Consider the following 21,797-nt stretch of genomic DNA (forward strand, 5'->3'; position numbering starts at 1 on the left):
GTTTGTTATCTCAATTATTGGTTTTAAAGGAGGCAGCCTGAATGCTGAGAGTGTAAGTTCAAATTTGTCTTTGAAGCAAATTAATTCTTTTGCATGAAAAAATGTATAATTCTGTAAAATGAGATCTCCAGTTGAAGAATATACTTAAATTCTAATACTAAATTTTAAAAAAGGTGCGTTATAGTAAAATATTAAACTAAGAAAAAAAAGAAAATTTACTGCAAAATAGAAAACTTTTTAAAAGCTACCACAGCCCTGACTTCTGATGTTGAAGTTTTACCATACTAATTTCTTTTTTCAATAATGGGGCAAACTAAAATACTTGGCTGCCACTAATATTATTACTACATTGTTATATTTAGAGTATGTCTTGAATAAAACTAAAAACTGAGGCCCTGCCTGGAGCACTGTGTCCAGCTCTCAGGCACCCACCACAGGAAGTATGTGGACCTGCTGGAGTGACTCGGGAGGAGGGCCATGGAGGTGAGCAGGGAGCGCTTCTTCTATGAAGACAGGCTGAGAGAGCTGGGGTTGTTCAGCCTGAAGAAGGGAAGGCTCCAAGGAGACCTTCCTGCACCTAAAAGGGGTTTAAAAGAAAGATGGAGAGGGACTTGTCACAAAAACGCGTAAGATGAGACAAGGGGTAATAGTTTAAACTGGAATAGGTTGGGTTTAGTTTTAGATATTAGGAAGAAATTCTTCAATGTGAGGGTGGAGTGGCACTGGAATAGATGGAGCTGTGGATGCCCCACCCCTGGAAGTGTTTGAGGCCAGATTGGATAGGGCTTTGAGCAATCTGGTCTGGTGCGGAAGGTGTCCCTGCCCAGAGCAGAAGGGTTGGAACTAGATGATCCTAACAACCCAAACCATTCTGTGATTCTTTTCCCAAGATAGATTGAAGTATCTCATCACCTTGCAGAACCTGGTATTTGGATAGGGCCTTCATCTTTTTGCTGGCCTGCACTTTTTCCACATATTCAATATCAATTTTGTAATATGTTAATTCTATAAAGCAAACAGAAAACCCTGTTGGAGAAGTTTTGCTGAAGTGGGACTAAGTGCATACATGAGATGAAATAACAGACCTATGACTTTGGCCCTGGCATTTCAAAATTTTGGGTAGTTTTTAACTTAATCCATTTAAAGTTTCTTTAGCATATTTTTTTTCATGAATTCCTAAACAAAAAGCAATCCTGGAAAAATTAAAATGCCATGCTTTCTGTAACATAAAGCTCTATATAACTAAAGCCAACTGGAGAGAGGTGACAACTGTTACATGCATGTTCATCCTTGTGTTCCTGCATTTCAGCTGAGCTTTTGAGACAGGCTCTCTATTTCAGTTCAGAGATAACACTTTCTGAATTTAAAATGCCACCCAAAAAAGTGGTTCAGAGAATAGATGCTTTCCAAATAAAACCTGAGAAAATTAAATAGTTGCTGTGTGGTATGGCTGTAAGGACATATTCTGCACCTGTTGTTCCATTTGGAGCAGGATATATTTCATGGGGTGCTCTTCTGATTATATAAGAGTGAACTAGTATACCAACCTTAAGTATTTTAAGCATATGTATAGAATGACTATTTTGCATATCACAGCTATTGTGTCTTATTAAGAAACCTTCTCCTTTTAGGGATTGTCAGAAGGGAAGCCTTCTAGCAGTGAGTTAAGCTAAACACAGTGCCCTCTAGTACCTATCTTCTTTAGCCTGTAATTTAAATTACAATATGGCCAGTGCAAATTACTGGTTTTGTGGTAGGAAGTAGCTGTACACTATTTCCTGATATAGTAGATATTGAATTAAAAAATATTATTTTTAATAGTAGTGGATGTTTCTTATGACTTGAATGTTCTTCCTCTCTAGTCCTGGGGAATATGCTGCATTTCCTGATTCCACTTCTGTTTCCTGCTCAGGGTGCTTTTTTTTCAGGGTAAACAATGGCAAAGTGAAATTTATATTCTATGGGATGAATGTTAGCACTGTTGGGCAGACCACTGAAGAAAGCAATCTACACAGAAATTCCTGAAAAGATTATCTTTTTGAGTGGAAAAGTGTTGTCAAGGCTCTTTGGAAATTTTTTGAGAGCTTTAATTGTAAAACCAATACCACATCTCAGTCTTTGGAGAAATTTTTTAGGTTTGCTTTACCAGTATCACTCAACTCTTTAAACTGGCAAATCAGCTACCTCAAAGCTTGAGGTGTGATGATGAGACTCTTTTGGGACTTGTTTTGCCCTTCAGGAAGAGCTGTCGTATTTTGCTCAAAGGAGATATAGTTAAATACCCTGAAAATGGATACTTAAAACACCAACCAAACAAGACCCCAAACCAATCTCAAAAACAACAATGAAAGGAGACAGAATGCAGATCAATTTGTAGACAGATAGTTCAGAGCTGGTGTTTTCTGTTGGTAATACTGAATTTGTGATCTTCTTTCATATCTATTTGCTTAGTTACTATATCATCTTGAAAATTTTTTTCCTCAAGAATTGAATGCTTGCAGTAAGAGTATGATAGAGCTGAACCTGAACTTGCTGTGCTGATTTTTCCAAGAAACATGCATTTTAATGAGTTGAAAAACTTATTTTCTAATTTGACCTCTAAATAAAAAAACTCCAACTCAAAACACTCACACAGCATAGAACCACCCTTTCCTGCCTTTTTATTTTGCTCGAATAGAAAGTGGTGAGATGGATGAAAGCCAAGTGCTTCAGTGCATGAAGTATGAAAATGATTGGACCAGAACTTGTATCTGCTTAAATTCTCTTGCTTATACCTATGTGACTGAAGAGCCAATAATCCCAAAAGATGAGCATTGTAGAAACTGTCTTTGAATTCAAGCTGAGGTGAAACAAATGAGACAGCTTTTTGTGGGTCTTGAAAACTGAAATGCAAACCATTTAACCAAAATTTAATAAGGACAATGGATGCAGCTTTCCCCCGTTTATATTCAGGGAAATAACATTTTTACACATATGGTTGTAATATGCCTTTATTGTGGTAACTAAGTTTCCTAGTGACAGTTCCCTTGAAGTGGAAAAGTTCAGCACTTCAGATTGACTCTAGAAATGTTTCTACAACTTTGTAAATGTGTAAATTCTGTATTTGCTATGGGTATTGTCAAAGAAATGTATTTACTTCCTGGGTATAGCTATATTCTAAATCTTGAAATTGCTATTTTTTTAAATTATATAACTAATTTCAAGATCAGTCATTTTGCATGTTTTACTTCTCTTAGTACTTAGGAAAATTATGCAGAGATAAAGAAAAAATTGGTTTTCTTCAGTCTTGCGAAACTGATGTGCTTAAGTGTAAAATATTCATGCTCATGTCACTAATCTGGTCAAACTGTAAATCATTCCAGTAAAAACGTTGTAGGCAATAAAATATGTTCCGGACTTTGGACCATACCTGCTAGAAATTTACCTCCAATTCTTAGGTTTAAAGTCTGTAAAATGTTAGGTGTGGTGCTATTTAATCTGTCTGCTTTATTTTCTGGTCATTATCAATAACATTGGAGACAGATCACTTTTGCTGTTGAGTAATTTAAAAGTTAATAATTTACACTTCCTTTATCAGATTATACTTTTGATAGTGTTTGCTTTTTTGTGAAGATGATTCTGCTCTAAGAATGAAGAACTCTGGAGTTCTGTCCCTGTACCTACATGTGTACAGGAGGAGTTTCAACAATTCGGAGTAACAATACATGTAGTCTGTGTTAGTTGTATCAAAAGCAATTCAAGTATCTCTAGTGACACAGATCCACAGACTTGAATTCAGGTAGGTCTTCTACAGAAATTAATAATTCCCTGAAGAAGATTGCAGTAGCTTTCTGCTGAATTGCATTGGTTTGGTAAAAGTTGTCATATTTGATCCTATTGCATTTCAAAAGTGTCTCTGGGATAACTTTGGGGGGGGGGGGGGGGGGGGGGATGAGGGGGGGGGGGGGGGGGGGGGAGTAGCTATGAAACCATTATTACTGAAGGCCTTTATGCCTTTTCAATGTTTGTTTGTATTAACAGAAGTGTCTCTAGCATTTTAGGATTCCCATGGGAATACATCTAAATCTTAAATACCTGTATTCATTTTAATCCCCTAACTCCCCAGGATTAAATGCAGTTTATAAAACAATGCATGAGAGGGAAGACAGCATTTTTGATGAGTAGCAGTGAGTACCTTACAAAAGAAGGTAAAGATAATTTTTTGGTGGTAGCTCTTTTTTCCTCCATACAAAAAAAGTGTTTGTGTTTGATGTTGGAAATTAAATGACTTAACATAAGCTTATTCTTTTTCTATCAATTACACAGAAACATGTATGCAAGTTCACTGTTGTATTATTCTAAATTGTATTTTACTGCTAAATTGCTGAAGTTCAGTTAGTTTTTCTGCAGGCAACTCAACAGGAAAAGCTGCTATATTTAAATAGTGGGGGAAGCTGACTTCTTGAAGTTTTCCATGGATACAGGAGTTTGCCAGTTAACCAAACTCTGTAAATAGAGAAAGTAAAGCTGAACAGTGTATTGACAGGTTTTGATCATACTTCATGCAAAACTCTATTCTGGCCATTTTTATTCCTTTCAGTTCTAATTATTATTACTGCTTAATTGGAGCACTTATTGTATCCTTTAAAGTGACATTAATGTTTTGTTGTTTTTTTTTGTTTTTTTTTTTGTTTTGTTTTTTTGCTGTGAATGTTACAGAATGCAATTGGCAATGAAATAATAATTTCAAATATTCATATAAACTGCATTTCCAGAGAGCTACAGGGTTGTTTTCATGCCGTCACTGAAACCAATTAAACAAAATAATGTCTCACCACATGGTTAGATGATAAGAAGGGGTGGAGGGTTAGAAATCAAGAGCCCTAGATAGCAGCCAAGCTTAACAACACAAAGGCATGTTTCTTTTAAATGATAGAGATCTGTTGTCTTTGAGAAACAAAAGGAAAAAAACCCCAACAACAAAAACAAAAGAAAACCCAACAGGGGAACTGTTCTCCAGGCTGAACAAGCTAGATGATCAAGCTCAGGATCTCCACTCAATTTGCTCCAGTTTATCAATGTCTTTCCTGTAATGTGAGACAGCAGACTGGAGACAGCAGCATTACAGAGGTGGAATAATAAGTGCTGAGCAAAGGGGGAGTGACAGGGTCTGTCAGCCTTCTGGCTGTGCTCCACTTTGCACACCCATGCCCATCTCATTCAGCCCTGGGTGCTGTTGGCCGGTATTGCCAGAACTCACTGCTGGCTGAGGTTTGCCCAGCAGGACTGCCAGGCCCAGCTCTCCACCCCACTCTGCAGTTACAGGAATTAGGTCCATCCATGGGGCAGGACTTGGACTTTGTGCTTATTGGATGTCATATGAGGTTCCTGAAGAGCCAGTCCTCCCAACAGCCCTGCCCTCCAGCATATGTATCCCCTCCCTACAATTCTGTCTGCCCGGGGAGGGAGTGTGGTATCAGAACCTGACTCAGAAAGCAAAATTTTGAAAGCTGCTGTAGCTGGTTTCTGGGACTAGAGTAAGAAGGTTGACTAATGCTGATGATATTTCCTCTTTCCTTTCCCTTCCAGAAAAAAATGTCCTGCAAATGTAAACACGCACACACCTTTGAACCCAGTATGTACAGATATGCATCAACTGACGTGGATTCCAGTGCATTATATGATAAAATATTTAACTGGGGCGGGGAAAGGGAGTCCAAGTTCAAAATACTTCTGCTCTTGCAAAGGCTATTAAATTACAGACAGCCACTTGTTCCCTGTGAATAACCACTGAAATACGCTTGTTAGATTTATGATGCAGTAATGTATTCTTTTTAACTCTGTGACCTGATGTTGCATGATGCCCTCAACTGTGATAATTTTCGGGGGTGAGGGATGTACTTGGTAAAGCACTAGCTAAAAATTCCTGAGCTAACAGAAGGCAGTTTATTTATGTGTGGTTTGACTTGAAGCTGTCATGTATTTTCAACGCGGATCTGTGCAGTTAAAGAATTACTGTACAATTCCACAACTGAATCCTAATCTGTCCAAGTATACCACTGTTAACTACTCCTGTAAGCAGCTTTTAGTAGTAGTTTTTAGGTTATTTTTGTCATAAACTGTGTTCTTTTTATGTAAAAAATAGAAGGAAATTTGGGTTACTTTAATGAGAACAAAAAAATCAGAACAAATTTCGGTTTTGTGTATGAAATGATGAGTTCTGGAATAGCTAATACTGCTCAGGCCTGAGATAAAGGGGTAAGAGGTTTTGTGAAGGCAGTGTTCAGTGCCAGTCAAAAAAACCCAAACAAACAAAAGTACAACCAATGACACAAAAACAAACAAAAAACCCCACCAAAATTAAAAAAAAAAGAAAAGAAAAAGAAAAGGACCCAACCTTATTCCAGAAACAATTATTAGGAATAGGAAAACCAATTGTACTGTACTGCGTTGCTGTGGTTAATCTGGCATTTGCTGGTGGTGTAATACCACATGAAGATTTGAGCTTGGATCATTTTCCCTCTTCTCACTTTCTCACTTGGCCAAATTCCCCCAAAAGCAGATCTGTGGAACTGGAATATCTTCACCCTCATGGCATTTCTTGGACTAGAAATAGGAATAGCTTCCCCTGCAGGCTTAGTTAAGCACACTGAGAGCCCTGAATGAGAGGTGATGGATGCAGGGCAGAGCTGGACAAAGTTGCAAGCTTAAAACAAACAAATAAACAAAAAAAAAAACCCCTAGTAGATGGTGTAGACAAGTGATTCAACTGGTCACTGCGTGCCATGCTATATGAATAATCAATGAAGGGGAAGTAGGCTTCCTTGCCAACAGATGATGTGAATAATCAAAGTTTACTTGCATTCAAGGTATAGTGGAGAAGTTTAAAGAAGGGAAATCTTTTAAAAGTTACTTAGTGTATGGAAACCACATCTAGCTTAGAGAGTCCACAAGGGAGAAGCATCTTTCCTGTCTATTTTTGCTTTTCCTTAGGCAGCCACTTGGGATTACATGGGAGGATGAGATCTTGGGCTTGATACAGTTTTTTGATCTGGCCCCATGTGGATGTTCCTGTGTGTGGTTTTGGAAAGGTTGCCTACAGTGAAAGCTGCTTTTAACTTCTGTAGCTCTGTGGAAAACTCCAAGAAGCAAAACTAAGGAAAAAATCAAACACAAATCTTATGGAAGGAATTAATTTGATTTGATAAATCAGTCAAGAAATCTGCTATTGTTAAGCTTTAGCAAATGTGGAACATTGTATGTAAAGCTATCTGAAAAGATGAATAAAATCATGGTAGATCTCTTAATCCAGACCAGTATTCTGTATGTGACCAGTTTGTACAATCACAGGGAAAAAATGTTATAATTAATTATTAGCAATTTAACATATGACAGTTTTTCATTAAGCCATTGGAAGTTACATGAAAAGCTTCAGAAGAATAATGAATAAGAATGGCTGAAAGTCTGTTGAAATAAGCTGGTACATGTATTTGCCTATGCTATATTCAGTATAGTTGCTTTAAAGCTACTTTTGCTCTCAGAAGATCAGTTAATTTAAGAGGTTTTGTTACTGATATTGGCATGGGAAGTGTAACTGTAAAATCACACATCAGATGGTTATGTAGAAGGCACACCCACACAGGCTGAATAAGCACAGCATAAGATGCATTGGTAATGATACTCCACTTGTCCTGCAAAACCCTCTCTCTCTGTGCAGAACATTTTATTCTTTGAAATCTGAGCTTGCCTCTGGTATTGAATGTTGGCTGCTGTTGGGAAATCATACAAAAGTCACTTAGTGCTGGTGGTTTAGTAGTATTTGCCGTTTCACTGTGATATTTTTATTCCCTCAAGAGGAAGAGAATCTCTTGCAAAAGGATAATTTTCTTTTTATAAACAACATTTTGTCTTTCTGAAGTGTGTTCCTTGTAGAGCTGCAAGCAAAGTCCTTAGTTCAATTCTGTTTTCTCTAATGCAGCTTGAATTATTTGTGAATGTATTCGACAAGCTAGTTAGATAAATAACTTATACAGAAATCCCTGGTTATCCAGGTAATGCACTCAGTCTGGCATCGTGATCACACTGAAATGACAGGACTGCATTTGTAAATGACTTCTATTTTTTGCTCAGTATTGTTTGTTTCATTGCTAGGATAAGACTTAAATCTACAAATCAAGGGAATGGTGACACCGAATAGGATGAGTCTGAGTGCTTGAGTTCTGCTTGCTTGGGTGCCATGTGAGCAATGGGTGGCCCAGCAGCTGCTCTCAGTGTGCACAGGGCTGCCGGCACAGGAGGGCTAAGGCAGGTGCTCTGTGCCTGTGCTGTGTCAGGTGTGGGCCAAAGTTGCTTGCTAAAATTCCTTCCTTTAATGAACTATGTGAGTTTTATCAGGAGAAAAGCTGGAATGAAGGACTAGAAGTTGGTTTTCTCAGAAAGAGTGTTTACACAATGGGGCACTGCAGTGAAAGGGCAGACAAGGGGGGTGGGGGAAGGGAAGTTGTGCCCTCAGTCAGTTTGCAGATGTCACCAATCTGGGCAGAAACATTGATCTGTGGAGGATAGCAAGACTCTATAGAGGGATCTGGACAGGCTGGATGGATGGGACAGGCCAGTTGGATGAGGTTCAACAAGGTGAAGTGCCAGGTCCTGCTCTTGGGTCTCAGCATTCGATGCTTGGGGAATAGTAGCTGGAAAGCTGCCCAGCGGAAAAGGACAAGGGGGTGCTGGTTGACAGCCAGCTGAGCATGAGCCAGCGTGTGCCCAGGTGGCCAAGAAGGCCAGTGGCATCCTGGCCTGTGTCAGCAAGAGTGTGGCCAGCAGGACCAGGCGGTGATTGTGCCCCTGTACTCAGCACTGGTGAGGCCACACCTCAAATCCTGTGTTCAGTTTTGGGCCCCTCACTGCAGGACAGACACTGAGGTGCTGGAGTGTGGCCAGAGAAGGGCAATGGAGCTGGTAAAGGGTCTGGAGCACAGGTGTGATAAGGAGCAGCTGAGGGAGCTGGGGATGTTTAGCCTGGAGAAAAGGAGGCTCAGTGGGGACCTTACTGTTCTCCACAACTGCCAGGTGGGGGTCAGCCTCTTCTCCAAAGTAACAAGTGACAGGCCAGGAAGAAATGACCTCCAGTTGTGACATATGGCCAACCAATTGTGTGGTTCAGAATTGAGGTTTAGAAAATTTTTCTTCAATTAAACACTTGAAGCATTGGAACAGACTGTCCAGGGCAGTGGTAGAGTTACCATCCTTGGAGGTTCTTACAAGACTTGTAGATGTGGCACTTTAGTGGTGAACTTAGAAGTGCTGGGTTAATGGTCAGACTCGATGATCTTAAAGGCCTTTTCTAACCTAAACAATTTTATGATTCTATCTCAGTTAGGGTTCAGGAGAGATGGAGAAGCAGTGAACACTCAAAATTTCTTCTTGTCACCTGTTGCCCAGGAATGTGTTTGTGGAGTTCCCATCATTTAAGAATGACTTGTTACTGCCTGATCAGTCAGACAGGGGAGAGAGAGAAGAAGCCTGCTTTCATCTCCCAGGGCAGGAATCTTTTTGATGGACGTGTACCAAAGGCACGTGTACATTACTTACAGAAGGAGCTTTTGTTTGCAGAATTTTTGTCAGGAAAGCAAATATGTTCAAGCTTCTAGAAACTGTTTGGTCAGGCTTAATTGCATGTAGGTTTTGGCATTCAACATTTAATGGAACATGTTACTGTTATTTGTGCATCTGCAGTCACAGGAGAGACTGTCCTCCTTAAGAGCAAAGGAAGCAGCAGTAAGCACCGTGGAAGAAAACTACTAAACTTTGGAGGGTTTTTCCTACCTCCACATATAAGAGGGTACTCCAGCTAATTAGTTCAGGTTCCTTCAACTCTTGGTAATGTGACTTCTTTGTTAACAAAATTTTAATTATGAAGACTCCCTTCAGTTTCAAAACAAGTGCACTGAGATTTTTCCTAATTTATTTTTTTTTACTTTACCTGTGAAAAACATCATAATCTGCTTTTATTGTTAATGAAGAGGAGGTAGCATCTGCTTGGTTTCTAGCTCCTTTTAGTTTGTAGGTAGACTGTGTGCCACTGCTGCTGTTATTTGGAATATCCTTCTGTAGCTCTTCAGCTAATTTGGGATACCCAGTAAAGATGCTTTCCTGCTGTTTTCATTCTCTATTACTCAGATGTCTCTGCTGGGCAACTCACAAAACAAACAGCAACACCAGGTCAGCTTCAAAGAGTGCAGGCTTTGAAGTAGAGAGCAGATGACAGTTATGAAAGGTTAGTCTTTAATGGTATTACAAAAGGTAGCTGTACAGGTTTCCATGCATTTGCTTATTAAAGTGTGTAATGCCCCAGTCCTTATGTACAAAAAAAATGGGTAGTTTTTAGAAAACATTACCTTGTACTTTCCCTAGTGGTAGAGATTAGTTTATGGCCTGAATTTGAAAGTGTGTGACTCTTTTTTTAAATGATGGTCAACACAGCAAGATACAGGAACAAAGAGAAGAGTATAAGACAAACTGGGTATACATGGTCAACTTAACACTTCTAGAAGAGAGAGGGCAGAAAAAGTTGTCTCATTAAATACAGCAAGTTTCAATTCATTCTAATCTTAGTGCTTGCAATAAAATTAATAATTACCTGAGAGAGAAATACTGTGATATTGTGTTCATTGGATAATTATATGCTTAATTTTTCAAAGGGAGTTGCTTTTTGTTTCAAATAAAGCCCTGTTACTGCTGGTGGTGCTCACTGGCCAGTCGTCAACTTGTGAAAGAACTTTGGCAAGCCTTGGTTGTACCCATGAAACACAGGATCCTCTATGCAAGCTAAAATGAGCAAAAATAAAAACCTTTGTGAAGGAAGTAGAATTTAAAAACAATTTTTATTTCTGTAAGCTGCTCTGAAACCATGAATGCGTTAGTGAACTTATTTTTAAGGGAATTGGTATGACACTCAAAATGAGTGCATATGAGATTTTACAAATTGAAAATCAGCACAGACTTAATTTAAGTGTGCATTTATGTGTTTTAAATGGCCTGTTTACTCCAATCTGTTGATTTCTATGCTATCAGCATTCATCAATTTTAATTAAAAGGCGAGGAAGTTGGAGAGTGCATTTGAGATGAGAGTTCAGTTTTTTCTCTTTGCAAAGAATGATATCTCTGTGCTTTTAATTTATTATTCTTTTCCTCGTGGCTTTCCTTTTTGAAGGATTGCACAGTTTTTGTTGGGCACTTTATTATGCAAAGAAAAGTTCAAGTATACTCACCTATGTACCTATCCTGTGTCAGGGTTTTTCCTTCAGGGCCTTAAGTAATAACTATGTTACTTTTAATTATATTTCAAGTAATTGCATGTTTGACATTCTGTCTGGAGTTCATGCAACAGTTCTGGATTTCTTTCCCTAGCAGAAGCTTCCACAGATTCTTTCCTACCTGAAAAAAAGCTTGGGGTGCATATTTTTACATGTATTCAATGTGCTGTTTTCTAAGGGAACAGCTTTAAATGCAGTGTGGCAGAAATCTTCATATTTATCTTCTTTCTGAGCAGTAAATATCTGACTACTGGAGCAGTTCTGAATCAGTGTCTCTCAATAAATCAGTGTCCAACAGATGGCTGATTTGTTATTTTGTGAACTGCTTTTGATAGTACTGATTTCCGTTACTAAAGATGATGCTTGCATAACTTACATGGCAGAATGAGCTATTTTTTAGTATCTTAGGAAACTGGTGTACTGTCCTACTCTGCCATAAATGCATTTCCTTGATGATGAAGACTGTTGTATATCTTTGTACCTTCAATTGCTACAAAAAAAAAAATCTACAAAAGGGACTTCTATTAAATTTATTTTTGAAATATATTACTGTAACAGGTTAAGTGGACCAGTAACTGCATCTGCACTGAAATGGAGAGAAGATAATACATTAAGAGCATTCCAGCTGTTTTTTCATGGTATTTTCCACCTGTCTAACTTCATGCAATAAGAAAGGCGTAGCCTATTGCAAGGCACTTTGAGTGTTGTGTGGGTAATGTGGTCAACAGTTTGTTGTCTGGCAACCAAACCTGATGATAATGCTCAAGCTTATCATCCATTGTATTACCTGTGGGTCAAAGGGTGAAGGTATGTTCATCCTGCCCTTTTCTCCTGTACTTTTTAGGGTTACCTTGCTGTCAAGGAATAGCTGTGTTTTGCTGTGATTTGGCAACATATTCCTAAGCCATCAGCAGAGATTGATGTATCCTCTCCTCATTGGAGGATACTGCTGCGTATTCCTCCGCCACACTGAGTTAATTTCTTCTTGTAGCTCTCTTAGTCTGGAGGTGAAAAGAAGAAGGGGAGATCTTGCTAATTATTCCAAGTCTCACTGTTGTAAGGTGCGTGTTGGTGATAAGACCACTGAGGTGACTTTTTGTGTGATTCTTCTGCAACTGTAATTTGTTTCAGGTAGAATTAAGTATAATTAAGAGGAGAAACATCCCATTAATTGTATGAAACTGTCTTTTACTTTTTCATCCTGTCTAGATTAATCTGTCCCAGTTGCAGGATGATGGTAAAGTCTTGGCTTTTCCCTGAATTTCCCTGAATACAGAAAAAAAAAGCATGAATATAGTGACAGTACTGTTGCTGCTGGGATTTCTGAATAAAATAGGGCCAAACACTTGAGATCAAAAGGGATGCTTCCATAGACAATTCCAAGGTAACAGGTCTGGATGTAGCAGTTGCTAATGCAGCATGTGTACTGTCCCAAGGGAAGCTGCAGTTTGTACTAAACTGGCGCAATTGACATACTTTTAAGTTTAATCATTAGTTTGATAACCTTTCCAGTGATTAAATATGCTAATTATTGTGCTTCACCGAGGTTTTGAGACATCCTTAGTTTTCAAAAGTTGTGGATTCCTAGATGAAAGTCTCAAATTTTTTGTTAATCTTCTCTTGGTGATAAAGAGTGCCTGTTTTTCTTGTAGAAATTATGAGGACTGTTAGACAAAGAATTTATAGAATAACCCCATCAAGAGCCTGAGGGTTGCTTTTGTGTTATTTTGGCTCTGTGGTTTGATTGACTTCTGGGAAGGATAGCTTACAACCACCATGTGTGTTTTAAGGAGCCCACTTCTCCAGTGCTTCATCTGGCTGGGCAGCTGGTGAAATTCTGCAGATGGCTAACTGTGATTTCCAAGATTTGATGCATGTAGTATCTTCTTTCTCGTGAGAAGGAAGATTCCCAATTTAGCATTTACTCGTGCACTCGTTAAAGTTGTTGGGAATATTGCCATGGCCTCACTTGGAGCAGAATCTGATAGTTTTGTTCCACTCCTTCCCTACCAGCAGACTTAGTTGTAATAGCTTGTTGGAGCATTTTGGTGATGTCTTAATTGGTGTATTAAGACTTTTTTTTCCCTCAGTCATCAGTTTTGTGATACAAATTACATACTTCATGAGTACTGGTGAAAGAGTGGTGTGAGATCATCTATAGTTCCCTGGCTAAGATTGTTTTCCCATATCATTAATTTTCTTCGAGTTTTTATTCTCAGACTCCTCTAACTTTATGACAGAAACTCCTAAGTGACTAATAGCACATTTGGTTTCAATTGGTTGGGATGGTCAGAATGAATGTAAACTCCAACTTCAGAGGTATATGGTCAGACTAGCTTAACTTCTCTCCTCCCCCCACCTCTCTTTTTTTTTTTGCCTCCCACACAAGTTTTCTAGCATTCTGGCAAAGCAAGTATTTGGACTTTTACCCATTCTCTCACTCTACAGTAAAGAAGCATTCATTTTTCCAACATTAAAAACTTGGCCAGAAAACCTGGCCCAAAAACATTAATGTTTTGAGCAAATGTTTAAAATTACCCTCTGACTTGGCTGCTCCAAGTAGCCTTAAAGCACTGTTTTCTTTTGGGGTGGAAAAATTGTTTTTCTCCCAAAAAAAGCTAATTAAAAGAGGTAATATTTATCCAGTATTACTGATAGCAACAAATTTAATTTATACGTTTCAAATGTTATATAAATAAATCTGATGCCGTAAGAAATCTGAATCAGAATAGCTGAATCCTTAAGGAGCTCCGTTATTTTAGGATGTTTCAAGAGCTCAGGACAGGAGGTGAGAATTGAAGGAAATGCGGAAAATAATATATACTTGTCTCAGATCTTGTCTGTTTCCCAAAAGAAAAAGGGCACGTTTTTCCTTAAGTGTACTACACTTGGTGAATTCTTCTTGGTTTTTGTATCTTGTTTGTGGTTTAAATTTTGCTGCTACTTCACGCCGTGTCTTCTGGGAGAGCTGGTTCAAGGCAATACATTCTCTTTCAGTGTTTTTTTCTGTTAAACTTGCATAAATATTTGACTTTGCATTAATTGAGGAACTCTTTCCTGGCTCTAAGTATATTTTGACAAATGCAGGCAGATCAAGAAAACATGGGAAATAATAAAGTTCCGTTGTATCTGCATATCTCATTCCTTTTGGATGTATTTGATCACCTTAAGTTAATAGAGAATGGACTTTAATAGAGAGAAGTCAGGTTCAGCCTGTATTTCATACTCTTGTGCTCTGTGTGATGAGTGATGGTGTTGTGCCCTGTGTTGCTAGGGTAACACAAAGAAACATAGAGAAAATACGGCAAAATTCCAAAAAGGAAGCATTAGAATTTTTTTAGTGCTTCTTTGCTCATGAAATATTTTGCCAGAATATTACTGAGAAAACCCAGTAGTTTTTTAAAGCTTTTAGTCCAAGTGTACAGACTAAATTAAATGATTCAGTCATGTAGTAGTGATTTACTTCTACTTAAGGACAAATGCAGCGTCACTTCATTTTGTTTCCAAAATCTTTATCATGGACTAAGCTGCTCTTACCTTGTACCTCCATTTTTTCATCTTTGCTCTGTATCTCTATCAATAAATCTAAATTTTTTCAAAGTCCCAGCTCTATCACTCTTTCCTTAACTTTATCACTTTTTTAGTAGTCTCCCTTTGAACTGCAGAACAAAAAAGCATTTGTTTTTTAATTATGTAACAAAAGTTTAGAATGAAAAGAGGGTCTGGCATATACACTGCCCCTATTCTCTGTCCTCCTGTGCAACAGTTTGGCCAGCACTACATTGGAATTGCTCTAGAGGAAAAAATGAGCCATTGGAAATTTGTGAAGTGACTCCATGTATCCTCAAAATCCAGGGGGTCTGCCTCTTCTCCAGAAGATACAACTATTCCTCGTACATATACGTGGCATTTATGGGTCTTGGCTTTCCTGAGGAGATGATGTCTGGAGTGGGCTGAATCCTGGATTACTTTTATGGGCCTAGAATAGGGCATCTGTAGCTTCTGCTGGTAACTCTGAGTCACCTGTGTGCTGAATTGTTTTCTGAGTATGTGTCATAACACCAGCAGCCAAGCAGATGCCTATTTGGACTGGTGAAACTGGATGTAAGCACAAGTGTAAACACAGCAATATCCAGTACAAGTTACTGTCAGTCATCTTTTTTTCTTTATCAGAGGATATGTTCATTGACAAATATCTGATATAAATTATACATAGCATAGCATAGACTTGAGTTCTTGGTCTTTTTCTTTTTCCTTTTTTTTTTTTTTTTTCATACCCTGAGTAACTGAGTAAACCTTGCTTTTTAGTGTTCTAAGCTGTGGTAAACTATTTTGCTTTTACACAAGGCACTTCTGCATCATTCCTTGTTTGCTTGACACAAGGATAACAAAGGATTACATTTACTGGATCTTTCCCTGGGCATAGACTAAGGGAGGAGATTGAATGAAGGAGGTTGTTGGGGTGGTTTTTCCTCTTTCCTGTATACAGAGGCTATAAAAACATTTCTCTCTGAGCAAGCAGTGTTGTGTAACCTGCCAAATCCTAGCTCTTCCCAAGAGACCACCTCTAAATGTTTTATCCAAATTGAACAATTGTGTTAATCCTGGAGGTTGAGTGTAAGAGAGTGCACATAGGCAGGTGCTAGGAGTAGTTGGTAGGTGGAAAATTTTTTACCCTAACTTACCTTGCAGTGATTTGTTTATTCATACCTGGAGTTGGTACAGACATGTCTCATCAAGGCTTGGTGGGAATTAATGTGGTCAGTACTGAGGGCTATTCTAAAAAATTACTTCTGGTGTGTATGTGGAAACTGAGGATGTTGAAATATTCCAGTTAGGTGTGAGAGTTGGGAATAAAAAGGACAATGGCTTTGGAAATACTTAATAATGGCAAAGAGGCATCAGGCAGTAGAGAAAATGAGCTTTGGTCATGTAATGAAAAATAATGCTGTGCGTTGGCATGGTTGCTGCAGCTTAGCTGAAGCAAATAATAGACTTTTTACATTTTTTTTATAATGCTCTTGAACTATTTCTGAGCAAGCTAGCAGCTGCACGTTTTTGTGGTTTTGAATATATTTCTAAAAACTTACACAATTGCTTTTAATTGTCTATTTTGATCCTTATTTTTCAGTGACTCCCCAGATATACCAACTATTTATTTTGGAAAGATTGTTAGCTAAATTGTACATTCCCCATCTTGACTTCTCTTCAAATTAATCTACAAAATTTATACAATATGGTCTAGATTTCTGTGGGGGAGTGAAGGTCAAGGGTTTTTAAAACTAATTGTAAGAGAAGTTAATGTAGATAATGATCCTGATGATCAACAGGATGAGCTCAAGTATGTTGGTTCTTGAGGTACAAGGAAGGAAAAAAGTAGAAGGGGAGGAACATTCAATGTAATCCTTGTGCAAAGGTCAACTGAAATATGTACAGGTTTTTAAAAAAGAAAAAAAGGCAGCAGTGAGACAAAAGGAGAGATTCAGCAAAATCATATGCTCCAAATTCTAAATACCAAAACTTTGGGAAGAAATAAAAACCTATACTATATGTAAGTACTGATATTATAGCTGTCTATCAATTTATCTAAAATACTATGTGCACTAAAGTGTTTTTTTTTTCCTTGAGAAGGAATTAATTTTACCTGTGAAATCTTCTTGAGTGTGAACAAAGTGATTTGAGAGCTCCTAACACTCCGTGTGAGCTGAGAGTCAACTGCACAACTTCTAATACTTTGTGCAGAATGTCCATCTTTTCTCATAAAAGTCAGTGGATGTTCTTATGTTTCTTGGCCAAAGTGTATGGCATGTGACCACTAGATTTCAGAAATAAAATACCTGCTGGGTTTTGGGAATTTTTTTGGTAGGTGCCAGTCTAGATCTGGAATTGGAAGTACCCAATGCAGATTGGCAAAGCATTCTAGTTTTGTCCTGGAAAAACCAAGCAAACAAAATAGTACAAGAGATACACAGTTTAATTTTCTGTAATTAGTGAAGCTGATGAGTTTTTAGAGAAGGTTAGGAATGGAGTAAGAAAAAGTCACAAATGGGGACCAATCAACAAATCTACATTAATTATTATCAATTTTAGAACAATTTAATTTGAAAAAGATCTCAGAGATCATCCAGTCCAACTTTAATTTTCTTTAATAGAGCTTAATATTTGAGCAGGAAGATGCACGATCCTATCAGCCTCCTTTTTGCCACAGCAACAACTAGCAGTGAGTGCTCCATGCCACTTGCCCTGCTCACCCCTCAGACAAGAGCCAAGGAGTGCTCAGGTTGTCATTGAGGCTGTTCTGCTTCTTCTTCTGGGGCATTTATTTTCATTTTTTATTTGACAGGCGTGCCTTCTTCCCTACAGGATACTAGTTTTCTCTCTGGGAGAACCTCTAGATTAGACTGAAATATGAGGAAGCTGGCAGAGATGGACCACCCAGGGAGGGGTCGGAAAAGAGCATGAGGAAATGGATAATGTTATCGTCTGGTGACTTGCCGTGGTTGATGCACTTTTCTAGAAGTGCCTGTTTTTGTTTTGATAGGGGATTTCAGAATGGTGTGGAGGCATAATGGGTGAGATCAGCAAGGAAGCACCATGCTCAAGAGGCAGTGTGAGAAGACAGCCTCTGAAGCCATGGATGGTGATGTGTTCCCACGGAGGGTGTTGGCTGGCTCTGTTCCCTCTCTTCCTTTTTGGAGCATTTCTCCTCCACCCCTCAGCTTTAGTAGGTGGGGGCGCGGGGTGGAGACAGGCTGCTCATTCATCAGGGCCCACAGAGCTCCTTGCTGTCAGCCAGGGGTTCCATAGGGACACAGAGAAACGCTTTCTGCTGTCATTTTATACCCGACTCTGTGCTGCTATGATGTGAGTGGCATTGGGTCCGGTGGATGTGTTGCCATGGAAAATGCATGTGCTTTTCATAGTCAAATAGAAAGGTGTGTTTCCAAATGCTGTTCTCTAACTCTGCAGCCGTAGCCTGGCTGGTTTATTTCCAGCATTCTCAGCAGTGAACTGTGGCTCTCGGGGTTGAATATCAATTTGCTAGGAATCCAAGTGCTGGAAGAATGTCCTCATGTTTCTGTACCCATACAGCAACCACATCTTCCACTGGAGCCTTTCTATTCTCAGCAGCACGTGGGAATTCAGTGAAATCCGATAACAGCAATATTAATAGCAGCTGAGTAGGTGGCCAAAGAGGTTGAAATTTAGCACAAGCCTGCTGCTAGTTGGACAGGCAGCGTTCATCTCCTGCGCAGCAATACCCGGCGGGGGTGCAGGAGTCCTCCAAATCCCCTGACATCTTCCTCAGAACCGTAAGTGAAGCTGCTCGGTGTAGGGCTACAGTGCCTGGAGCTCAGCAAGGAGCGAGGAGTGGGCTTTTCTACAGCCAACTGATCTGCTCCAGCTCCCAGGCCAGCGTATGGCTCTTCCAAGCCCTTCAAAGGGCGTTTTAGAGTTGTGACTGCTGCCTTGATGGATGGAAGCTCAAAGGGAGAGCACCAGTACTTCTTTTTAAACAACAATCTATTCAAGTCTTGTGTTTGTGAGATCTGTAGTTTAGAGGAAAGGACAGAAAACAGGGTTGGCAGCTGTTGGGGTTTCTGAAGTGTTCGTCACCAAGGATGGGTTTGGCACTGGGCAGGGTGCATTTGTCACTGCCACATTCCTTTCTGTCAGTGGGAGTGTCTCTGTTCCTTCTTTCTCCCCTTAAATGGGTTCAGATTTGTCTTATCTCTTTGGACAGGACCACATGTATTCTTGGCAGCTAACCCTCATTTTGGGGAGGAGGAATCTCCGTTCAAACTTGCTTCTTTGTTTGTTAGTTTTGGTTTTTTTTTAAATTTTAAATCTTCAATTGATAACTATATTTAAATATGTTTCTATATGAGAAACAGACCCTTCTCTGATCAGGATGCTTTAAAATAATCTTCCAGAATTTTGCTCAGACTTCTGGTATCTTGGATGTGGTCCTGAGTTCCACATTGTTCTTCCTGGAAAATAATAAAGTGAAGTGTTACAGTAGATTTGACATCATGAGTTGCTAGTTGCTGAAATTTCATACATATTAGGATTTGGGGAAACAAAACCATATCGTGTCAGAAAAATAAAATCCAAACTATTGAGTTTATTGTTTAAAAATTTTGAAATAGGTTAAAAAAAATTTTGAAATAGGTAAAAAAAAAATGTAGCTTCTTGAAATGCACGGCTCTTTTGCATGGAGGCACTGGAAAGGTGTCTGGGGGTGTCAGTGGATGTATTTTATAATTGGTTAAACTCTAGTTCATGGTTTCTTAAAAGTACTGTGGCCTGCCAGTTCCTCTAAGGTCTATGATTGTCTACAATTTAAAAAAAATATTTTAAATGCCCCAAAATGCACTAAAATAATCCCAGCAGAGTTTCCTCACTCCTTAAAAATGGGAAGCACAGAACACCTCTGTCTCAGGGTCATCACATGGGGGTTCTCATGGTACTGGTGTCTGGAGCAGAGTCTTTCTCCACCAAGCCCCCGGCCTGCTCCTCTGCCACGGTGCTGGTGCAATTGCTTGTATGAGCATGATCTAAAACAGATCAGCAAGCTAATTTGGGGGTTGAAAATGTATATTAGGAAAAACCCAGAGAAACAGGTGTAGCCCTCTGGCAGCGTGGAACGGCAATGTGATTCAGGGTTGTGTTGGCACAACCATGGGGGCAGCAAACAGGAGTGGCTGGAAGAGAGAAGGGGACCAGGAAATCCTTAAGCTAGAACTGCTGCCAAAGCCTTTGTATTGTCGGGCTAGGGCCTTGGTGACTAATTCTGCTGTTTAACCTTGAGCAAACAGTGGAGCTGAGAATAAATGCCTTGAGCTGTGGCTCAGCCTTGTGCTGATCTGCCATGTCACTTTGCTTTATTCTTGTAGAGTGGTCTTTGTTGGAGAAACATCTGTCGATCTGGAAGTGATGTTTGGCAATATGTGTTGTGTTCAAATGTAACAGAGGTGTTTCGTTCTAAGCGTATCACGCACCAACAAGTGAGAGCTATTCCTGTCCCATTTGTCTTTCTTCTGTTTGCTCAAAGATTGACGTAGATTAGATGATTTACATAGAAGGCATTATTTCTCCACAGGTGAAAAGGTGGTTATTCCACATCTTTTTCCATCAGTGTTCAACTCGGATTTATGTGGTTGTGCTTCACAATTACTATTATAATATCCCCCACGTGTTGTTGTCTCGTGGCCTTTAGACTTTAGAGATTTTTTCCAGGGTGGCTAATCTTGAAGTTGTATGCAAACTTTTATTAATATTGCTGCCAACATTTAAGGTTCACACTTTGTGAATCAGGATTCTACTTTTACAACTTTGAGACCTCTCTGTTAGCTGGAATTAGGTATTGAGGTTAGAATAGGTTGATTGGTGTTGGGGTTTTTTTGAGCTTCAGAATGAATGCTTAAATGCTGAGACTTTGCCAAGAGCAGACAAAGTATTTATAATAAATTTTTCCAGTAAGATTTTAACTGCTCTTCTTAGCAGCTTTCTTTGCTTAGTTCAGACATCTTTAGCAAAGTTGTATTGTTAAGGAAAGGAGATATAAAAAACCTGTGGGAAGACAGAGAAGTTAATGTTTAAAAACACACAAAGTGATTTAGTAAACAGTGTTGCATTGTCATGTGGGGAGGAACTGAATTCTTTCAGCAGATTAGTTTTAAGATGGCTATGCCCTCCTGGGCAAAGCTGCAGCCCACATAAAACTTTCAGTATAAAGGTATTCGCCTATTCAAACCAGAAATTGGTTATACCAATATTCATAAAGAATATGATTAGCATCAACTGCGCTGGCTCTATGACAGCTTTGGATGGAAACAGGAAAAAGCAGACTTCTTTCACAGTAACCAAATGTAGTATTGGCACTTATTTGCATTGACAAAGATACTGCAGCAAGTGAGCTACCCTATCAGTTTCTAAGTTAGTTGTTGTATGAGAAATGTCTCTGCAATCAGTTGTGTGTGCACTTCAGTGCTATAGGCTTATGTTTAAAATAAGGTTGTAAGTGTCCCAGAGTGTTTAAAAAGCTGAAAAGCTAAGTTGCTGAAGTTCTTGTACTCCATCTTCTAAATGATTTATTCAAATACTGTGGGAAAATGAGTGTTGAAGCCCTGTGTATTTAGAGCCAGGATTACAAAGGGGAGTTGGAGGTGAGAGCAGGAGCTTGTTGTTAGGTAACAGTTTGTCAGAAGGGTTGTAGGGTCATGCCTACTCTTACAGCAGCAAAGAATTTGGTATGCTTGAGGCTGGTGCCTCTATCTTGTCCCCTCCCATGAGCCATAATTGTTCAGAGTTATACACAAGACCCTAGATGAATTATTTGCATAGACTGCACAGTAGTTGTGTTATTTTTATAACACCTCATGAAGAATTTCCGTGTACTAGAATTATTCCATTTTGTGTTTTCATTTACTACAATTGAGTTAAAAGCCTTGTTTTTTCTGTTTTGATACAGAGAAAATGAAGTCCTTCTAAAAGCTCTTC

General features: G+C 39.0%; 1 protein-coding gene across 17 annotated transcripts in view; it reads left to right on the forward strand.

Annotated features, from left to right (window-relative positions):
* LMO7 (LIM domain 7) overlaps window positions 1-21,797 on the forward strand; it is a 131,287-nt gene that overhangs the window by 61,307 nt on the left and 48,183 nt on the right. The window contains exon 1 of one of the 17 annotated variants that reach the window (XM_041419900.1): window positions 18,512-18,607. The exons of the other annotated variants lie outside the window; for them this stretch is intronic. The gene's annotated coding sequence lies outside the window, so the exon portion shown is untranslated. Of the gene's footprint in view, window positions 1-18,511; window positions 18,608-21,797 lie in introns of those variants that run through there. 17 annotated transcript variants of the gene reach the window in all.

The sequence above is a fragment of the Onychostruthus taczanowskii genome, unplaced genomic scaffold (assembly GCF_017590055.1).
Source record: "Onychostruthus taczanowskii isolate IOZ18803 unplaced genomic scaffold, ASM1759005v1 scaffold62, whole genome shotgun sequence".
NCBI lineage: Eukaryota > Metazoa > Chordata > Aves > Passeriformes > Passeridae > Onychostruthus > Onychostruthus taczanowskii.